Source organism: Semicossyphus pulcher, unplaced genomic scaffold (genome assembly GCF_022749685.1).
Source record: "Semicossyphus pulcher isolate SPU_LCO1_2020_fin unplaced genomic scaffold, fSemPul1.0.p SCAF_27, whole genome shotgun sequence".
Classification (NCBI taxonomy): Eukaryota; Metazoa; Chordata; class Actinopteri; order Labriformes; family Labridae; genus Semicossyphus; species Semicossyphus pulcher.
The window spans coordinates 8218476-8227626 of record NW_027211701.1 but is presented as its reverse complement, the minus strand read 5'-3'; the positions used below and the strand labels follow the sequence as shown (position 1 = coordinate 8227626).

At 41.3% G+C, this 9151-nt stretch overlaps 1 pseudogene; it reads left to right on the top strand.

The window, feature by feature from the left end:
• Nucleotides 1-2639: 2639 nt before the first annotated feature.
• LOC138604801 (uncharacterized) lies at nucleotides 2640-4144 on the top strand (annotated as a pseudogene).
• Nucleotides 4145-9151: the final 5007 nt, after the last annotated feature.

Below are 9151 nucleotides of genomic sequence, written 5' to 3'. Positions count from 1 at the left end.
AGACGCAACGTTTCTTCTTTGAATTCGGTAATCGCTCAAACACACGCGTGAGACGGGCTGAATGAATGACGAACTCGAATGAGGGTTTTATATTCTAGAGGGAGGAGACAGAGCGAAACTCTGAGTTTCCAGAAGAAAACTTTTGCTTTGTACGTTATTCACCCGAGAAATAATTATTTCAAAGGCAGCAGTCTCTGTCATGAGTTTAAGCCACTCTGTTGACTTATTCCAGTTGCGCAGGATTAGCCTAACTGCAACAACACAGCCCGTCATTATCAGTCCAGCCTCTGCTTTTGTAATCCCCAGTGGAACAAGAGATTTGCCACTTAATAAACGTAATTGGGGAATGCTGGAAGAGGCTGTTTAAGCCAGCCTTCAAGACTTTTCAGGACAACTTTCCAGAAAGGTAGTACCCTGGGGCATTCCCATGTAGCATAGAGGAATGTGCCCACCTGTTTATTACATTTCCAACACTTATTGTCCGGCCAATTTTAAACAATTTCAAATGTCTAAAATAATATCTATGTACAGTTTTATAATGTATAAATTTACTTCTTACATCTCTTGTTGCCCATCCGACATTTGAGATCACTTCCTGCCATAATCTCCCTTCCAAGATCCTTTTGCCATATTAATCTCAGGCTTTCGCATACTTTAGTTTGGGGATTTGACATTTTCCTATAGAACAGTGTTGAGTAGATGGGGAATTTAGAAACTCCTGTACCCCATTCTCTTTTTGTGCATCCCTCTTTAGTCCAAAGACTGATCCTACGCTACTTCTCAGCTGTAAATATTTCTAGAAGTCCCCTTTATCAGTTAGGTTAAATTTCATTTTACTGTCCTGAAACGACATAAAAGAGGAATCCCTGTATAGGTAATTGACAACACAAATCCCTTTTACCAGCCATGTATCCTATAAATATACAATTTTCCCAATACAAAGACCTTTGTTGGTATTGTGAAACCCCCAAATCGTATGTGCTCTTGCCCACGCCCACTTAGAATGTTGTAAAATTAGGTTCTCTCTTCCTGTCTGATTTGCTGTATTCTTCTGTGATAATGCTTCCATGACCAGACGAAGCCGTGAGGTCCCTCTCTATCTTTACTGATCCCGATATAGCTTCATTATTTGTCCAGTGTCTTACTAGTTTCTTCATTTCAAATGCTACATTATATAGTTCCATATTCGGGAGAACCAGACCTCCAGTCTCTCTATAGGCAAAACGTTTTTCCTTTTTTCCATTCCATAAAAAGTCCCTTATCATCAGGTTATATTGTTTAAATGTTCAATATATACATTTTCCCCCATAACGTGAGATTTATACATTTCCGTTTGGCCAGGTTTGCCTTAATTTTTGGGGGGGCCATATTTATAGATATTATGTTTTCTAGAGCTCAGGGACGGTTGTTACAGTGGCAGCTAAAAAACCTCTTACACACAAGTAAGAAGAGAGTCTAAGCATGTGACAGCTTGTAGTAACAGGATACAACAGTTAGTTTTTTTCTATATGTTGTCATTTATTGAAAGATCCAAACATGAACACTGTAAACAGACTGTTGATTATTATAAGTTAATTAATTAAACAGCATTTGTATAGGCATTATTTTGTACCAAACCTAACAGCTGTTAACAGACTGGGTGGGCACAGAGTGTTACAAAACACAAGAGGCCTAATTCTCCTTTGAAATAATTCCCTCACTGTTTAGAAATGGGTGAGCAAAATCACACAAATATGTAATAATACATATCAGTGTATCTGCAGAAGAGTGCCATTAAAATGAGCCAGAAGCCAACAAATGTGGGCTTTTACAGACACATTTTTTTCTCTGACCCTCCTAGCTATTTTTCCCCACTTGTTGAAAGCTCAGAATAATCTCAACAACACTGTACAATATTATGTACTATTAATTTAAATCATAACTTTTCTTATGCTCTTCATTATAGTTTGTGTGAAAGAAAATGAAAAAATGCATAGCCAGCTGTGGTGAGATGGAGCTTTTTTCAACATGTGCATATAACTTTGGTTTTGGTGAGCCACCGTAAGATTTTCTGTGGCCATCTCCAGCCACCCCTATGAAAAAATCCTGGGGTCGCCACTGATTACAGCATACTTGATTAGAAGTAAAATTTAGTCTGCATATACAAACATCTTTCGTTCATGTCCACCTTGTAGAACCCTCTTAATTCTGACCTCTGCTCTAATTGCAGAGGCCAGGGGTTCAAGGAATAGTGTAAAAAGTAAAGGGCTAAGGGGTCTCCTTGTTTGGTTCCTTGTGACAGGTTGAAATAGTAGTATAGTAGGATATTACTCCATTTGTTATTAACAAATTCTCCATAGGGCCCAAAACCAGCTGCTCAATGCGAGAATACAACATTTCACCAGTGACACCCTGGAAGTAAATTTGGACCAAAGAAGGGAGGACTTGTCCTTGTACCTTCCTTGTGAAGTTATGGAGGAAGTATCCAAGTTTGTCTCAAGGATACAGACTACACAACACAATAAGGTAAAGGAACAACAGACACGCAAATTCCTTTCTTTACAGGAAAGACACAGCAATTCCCACAGAAAACAACAATCAACTTGGACAGGAGAGGAGAGGAAGGCATTTCAGAACAGCCAGCAACGGGAGAGAAGTGGATGAAAAACCTGTCCAACAGGGAACTCACCCAACCAGAGAAGAATGTCCTAGCCAAGGGTCTAAATTTTGCTGTAATACCAGAGGAAGTACCAGTCGTCAACCTCATCACAGCCACAAAATCAGCTATAAAAAGCAATAAACCATCGGATTCAGAAGCAGAACAGCTGAGGTTAAAGGAACACTCCACACCATGTGAAGAACTCCCGGATTTTACCAACAAGGTAAAGAACTCAATAGTAGATTCAGACGAAACCTTAGTGTTCTATGATGTGACCTTCTTTTTCACATGCATTCCCACCATGGAGGCAGTCAAGACAATCAAGGAGCGTCTGATCACAACCAGGACACAACCCTACCTAACAGAACCATTCTCACACCTGACCACATCTGCGCCATGCTGGATCTCTGTTTAAACACCAAATACTTTTAGTACAATGCAGGCTTCTACGGACGGAAGCATGACTGTGCCATGGGCTCACCAGTGTCTCCCATAGTGGCTAATCTCTACATGGAGGACATAGAGAGGAAAGCTCTAACTTCCTTTACGGGAGCTACCCCAAGCCATTTGTTTAGATATGTAGATGACACCTGGGTATAAATCCAGTGTAAGGAAGTGGAAGCCTTCACTGCACACATCAACGCAGTAGACAGCAACAGCAACATCAAGTTTACCAGAGACGATGTGAGAGGAAACAGCATGGCCTTCTTGGACTGTGCAGTGCACATTGAAGAGGACAGAAGCCTCAACATTGAATTTTACAGGAAACCCACTCACACAGAACAGTACTTACTTTTTGAGTCATTAGAACCCTGCAACATAGGGCTCAAAATGTACCCACCAGGACAAAGGGGAAGAAGAAGGACAAGGACAATCTCAGGGAGGCACTTGCTACCCAAACTGGGCCTTCAGCAAGACCTCTAAAAAACACAACTCCAACAGGAAAGAAGAGAACAAATGCCACAGCATTGCTATTGCCTATCTGTCTGGAGTATCTGTGAAACTTAGGAGGATTTTTAATACACACAATATCCCAGTACACTTCAAACCATCAAACACACTCAGACAGAAGCTTGTTCATCCTAAGGACAAAACACCCAGACATAAACAGAGCAATGTAGTGTATGCAGTACAATGCAATTAGGAATGCAGGGACCTGTACTTTGGGGAAACAAAACAACCCCATCACAAACGCATGGCCCAGCATAGGAGAGTCAGCTCCTCAGGTCAGGACTCAGCTGTCCACCTACATCTAAAGGACAAAGGACACTCCTTTGAAGACAGCAATGTTCACATCCTGGCAAGGGAAGACTGTAGGTTCAAGAGAGATGTCAAGGAAGCCATCTATGTTAAACTGGAAAAAAAAGAGGTGATGGCCTAAGAAGCCACCTATCACCCACTTACATTGCAGTGTTAAATTCTCTGTCCAAACAGCTGAGATCACACTCAGGATCACGTGGGCTTAACGACCCATCAACACCAGTGGGTACTAACGACTCTCAGTGATACTGGGTTCAAAGCTCAGACAAACGACTCACCCCTGATTACACATCTATTAGCATACTAATGACCTACAGACCCTTATATTTCTAGCTCTGTCCAGCAGTCAGTTTAGAAGAAGCCATGTCTGATGAGAGGTGAATAGTCTTCAAGAACTTCAACCATGTCCAGTTACTTTTTGGATTAATCTTAGAATATGTTCACCCAAATGATACAATTTTCAAGAGTATGCCGCAAAAAGCCTCCCACTGCACCCTATCGAATGCTTTTTGAGCATCCAGAGAGAATGCAGCTATTGGGGTACTTTCTCCCTGATTAAGTTGCATTAGGTGTAACAGGCGCCTGGCATTGTCTGAGCAATCAGAGAGATCAGAGCCTCAATAAATGTTTTCCAAGTAAAAAGGATTCTTCTATGGCATTCTTTAGGATAGGGGCCAATCTGTCTGCCAAACCTTTTTTTATAATATTCTGGGTAAAACCATCTAGACCAGGAGATTTACCAATTTTAAGTAATGAAAAAGCATTTTTAACTTCCCACACTGTTATGGGGCAGTTTAAATACCCTCTCTGGTCCACTGACATTTCTGGCATTTGGATTTTTGAGAACACCTCAAACCTCAGATTTATAAAGTTGGCTATAAAAAAATATTAATATTCTACTTGTCATCAATTCACCTTTCTCATTTTTAACAGCTGGTATGGCATAACTAGTCACCTTCTGGTATAACTGTCTTGCCAGTAACTTCCCTGATTTTTCTCCACTCTAGTAGAAGTTATTCTTAAGTCTGAACAAAGCATACTGTTATTTTATTATATGTTTTATTTATCTGAAATTTCAAGTCACATATTTGTTTCAGGAGTAGGTCTGTTAAGCTTTCAGACAATGCCTATAGGAAATAATTAGTTTAATTTGCAATATTTGACATCGAATTTATTGTAATCTTTCAATAATTTATTGTTTACTGAGGTGATAACTATTTAATAGGTATAATTTGTGTGTAACTTTAATTTGTGTGTAAATGTGTTACTTTTACTCTAGTTTTCAAATGGCTGTGTATAGTGCTGTCTTGAGCATTTTCAGGTATTGTCACAAAGATCTGACTTTTTTGCATTGGAAAACACTAGTAAAGTGTCCTAATGAAAACATGACAAAGCCATTTGACTATCTTGTTCATAAATGATGGTGTCAGGACTTTTATTTATGGCACACACACTTTCATTGATATGAATACTTGCTTTTGAGGAATGACCTCCATTTTGAGCATGTGACATGCATTTGCAGGTTATCAACAAGGTTTTGCAGTTTGTACTAATTGTTTTGAGAAATGCACCAACTGTTGTGCAAATGTTAGTAGTGATGTGAGAAATGCTCCAAAGCCACTGAGAAAATCTGTTTAAAAAAACTATTGGGTCATATTGGACCCTGAGCACTATATAAGACTTAATTATAGCTTTTATCTATATTTTCAAATGATTTTTTTTCACTACCAGTGAAAACTCAATGCACTGTTAATGTTGTGGAGCAAAGAAAAAAACATGTATGTGGTGTACTTATGTTTTGTGAGAATTTCTCGTACATTATTCTGTGGTTTTGAGTTATTTCCCCATCCAATGATAAATACTTTCCCTATGTCCAGCCCAGACAGGTTCAGGGCAAGTCCAGCTGGTCAATTCAGGGAGAGAGTCAGACCAACACAGGCAGCCCAAAGACTGCACCACCTGAGAGGGAAAAGGCTGTAAAGAGTGAGGAGTATGTCAGCCCAAAGACAGGATCACATGAGAGGGAAACAGCTGTAGAGAGTGAGGAGTGTGTGTTACGTGCTTTATTTGTTAACTGCTATCAAGGAATATGACTCTCCTTTGTAGTATGCATGAGAGAAGACGCCGCAAGATTTGTGGACTTCTACATGGTGTCCGCTGATAATGTAGTGGGCTGGTCTGGACAGAAAATGCCAGGGCAGAATTTTTGTCCCAGTCCACCCCTGGTGGCTACCCCTGCACTGAGACACCTGTGGCCATCATCACCCCAGAGAACCACTGCAGGGGAGGGTGCAGAGCCGCTTCAACTACCATCATGCCAAGGCCTTTTTTTGTTTTGTATTATAGAGCGGGCCTTTGGCATGTTGAAGACCCGTTGGAGATCGCTGTTCTTCAAGGCTCTGGAGGTCGACCACACCTTTGTCCCTTCAGACATCCCCGCCTGTGCAGTCCTACATAACATCTGCCTCACAGTGGGGGACATCCTCGAGCCTGTTGAGGATGTTGGGGACATTGGTGTGGATCCACCATGTCCAGTGAGGGGGGTACAAAGCGGACATGGCCAGCGAGAAGAACTGGCAGGGTGGCTCTCTGCTCCACTTGTGCAGCCTGTGGAATTACAAGAGCATGATTATTTGTAGACTTTGGGGACAAGAAGGCCTGGGACACCACACTTTATGATAAGCCGTGTGACTGTAAGCTTTTCTTTTCAGTTATGTATATTTCTATGTTGTCATTTTAGTTGTGCCACATTCCTGTGTTTTAAACATTACTTTTGAAAGGGTAAAAAAATAAATACTTACATGTGGCTCAAAGCCTTGAAGGCCATTTAAATGTATGTTTACACAACAGACTGTCTAACTATGTCCTGTACACGATACTGAACAACATTCATATGAGGTGTCCAAAATGAAGGCACTAATCTGCAGTCTCTTCCTTTATTCCAACTCTTAAAGTCCATAACCACGAAGCACTGTGCATGTTTGTGTAGAATTTTAACAGTCCAATGCAGGCAGTAAAAGAAGAAATGTTGCGTCTCTGTGCCGCTCTGACCCCTTTGCAAAGTCTTTTATAATTATGCTAAAAAAAATCAAAAGACAAATCTGTGTCAAAGTCATCATTTTTAGATTTTCCACCACCACTGCCGAAAGCACTCAAATAAGACGCCATAAGTTATTGGATTATTTTTTTTTTTAAACTAACACAATTCATTTCAATCAACATGAATTATGACACAGAGTGCGTGAGCGTATTGCGTCAGGTGAGCGTATTGCGTCATTGCGTCATTTCCTGTTTTCTCGCTGCTACTGTGTTGTTCTGTGCTGTTTGTAGCTGCTGCTAGAGCTCGAGCTAAATCGATTAATCTGCTGTAGTTATCATCACTGTGGTTATTCAGCTGCTGTGTACTTAAACAGACACTAGTTTTCATCAAGCACTCTCGTTGTTGCATTAGCGTCATATCTGCTAAACCCTTAACTTTATACTCGCTTAGCCGTTAGCTTAGCAGCTAGCTTAATCAATTGAAATGTCTTCTCCTTCTCCCTCCTGCTCTCCTGATCTGCCCTGTTCGGTGTGTCAGATGTTTAGCTCTACCTCGACCTCCTTTACGGATAAGGGTACTTGTATGAAATGTAGTATTTTTGGAGCTATGGAGGCGAGGATCACGGAATTAGAGACGCGGCTCCGCACCTTGGAAAACCAAGCATCGCTAGCTGCTGTAATCAGCAGCAAGCCCCCAGGGCCAGTAGCCGGTGCGGGCCGACCTAGCGTAGCTTCTCCCCCGGCAACTCCCGAGCAGCCGGGATGCAGTGGCTGGGTTACTCTCAGAGGGAAGCATAGCCGCAAGACGAAGCACATGGTTCACCACCAACCACTTCACGTTTCGAACAAGTTTTCCCCACTCAGCGACACACCCGCTGAGAAACCGACTCTGGTTATTGGCAGCTCCATAGTCAGAAACGTGAAGTTAGCGAAGCCAGCGGCCATAGTGAAATGTATTCCTGGGGCCAGAGCGGGCGACATCGAGTCAAATTTAAAACTGCTGACAAAGGATAATCGTAAATTTGATAAGATTGTAATTCATGTCAGCGTTAATGACTCCCGGTTACGTCAATCGGAAGTCACTAAAATCAATGTTGAGTTGGTGTGTGCATTTGCAAAGACAGTGTCAGACTCCGTAGTTTTCTCTGGACCCCTGCCCAATCTGACGAGTGATGACATGTATAGCCGCATGTCATCATTCAACCGCTGGCTGTCGAGGTGGTGCCCAGCAAACGATGTTGGCTTCATAGATAACTGGCAGACATTCTGGGGAAAGCCTGGTCTTATCGGAAGAGACGGCATTCATCCCACTTTGGATGGTGCAGCTCTTTTGTCTCGTAATATGGCTAAGTTTGTTAGTCGTGAAACCTGACAAACCAGAGTTGAGACCAGGAGGCAGAGCTGTAGTCCTACACACTCCTCTGAGCTTCCCTGTGAGCAGTTTCCCAGCCACAATGTTAATGCAATAGAGACTGTGTCTGCCCCCCAACCCAGGCCTTTTATTACAGTTAATTCAAACTCAAATAAAAAAGGAGTAAATCAAAATAATTTAATAAAAATTAAAAAAACAACGAAAGTTATGCCAAAAAATATGAGAATTAAATGTGGTCTGTTAAATATCAGATCCCTGTCATCTAAAGCTCTATTAGTGAACGATCTGATATCAGATTACCATATTGATTTACTCTCTTTAACTGAGACTTGGCTGTGTCAGGAAGAATATGTCAGCTTAAATGAATCCACTCCTCCCAGTCATCTTAATACTCATCCTCCTCGAGACACTGGTCGAGGTGGTGGAGTGGCAGCTATTTTCAGTTCTAGTCTTCTAATCAACCCTAGACCAAAACTTAGTTTCAGCTCTTTTGAAAGCCTTGTTCTGAGTTTTTCACACCCAGCTTGGAAAACTTTACAGCCTGTTTTATTTGTGATAGTATACCGCCCTCCTGGCGCATACTCTGATTTTCTAACTGAATTCTCAGAGTTTTTATCAGATTTAGTCCTGAGTTCAGATAAAATAATTATTGTAGGGGACTTCAATATTCATGTAGATGTTGATAATGATAGTCTTAGCATGGCATTTATGTCCCTTTTGGACTCTATTGGTTTCACTCAAAATGTAAACCAGCCTACTCACCGCTTTAACCACACCCTCGACCTTGTTCTAGCTTATGGCCTTGAAACCGAAAACTTAATTGTCTTCCCACAAAATCCTCT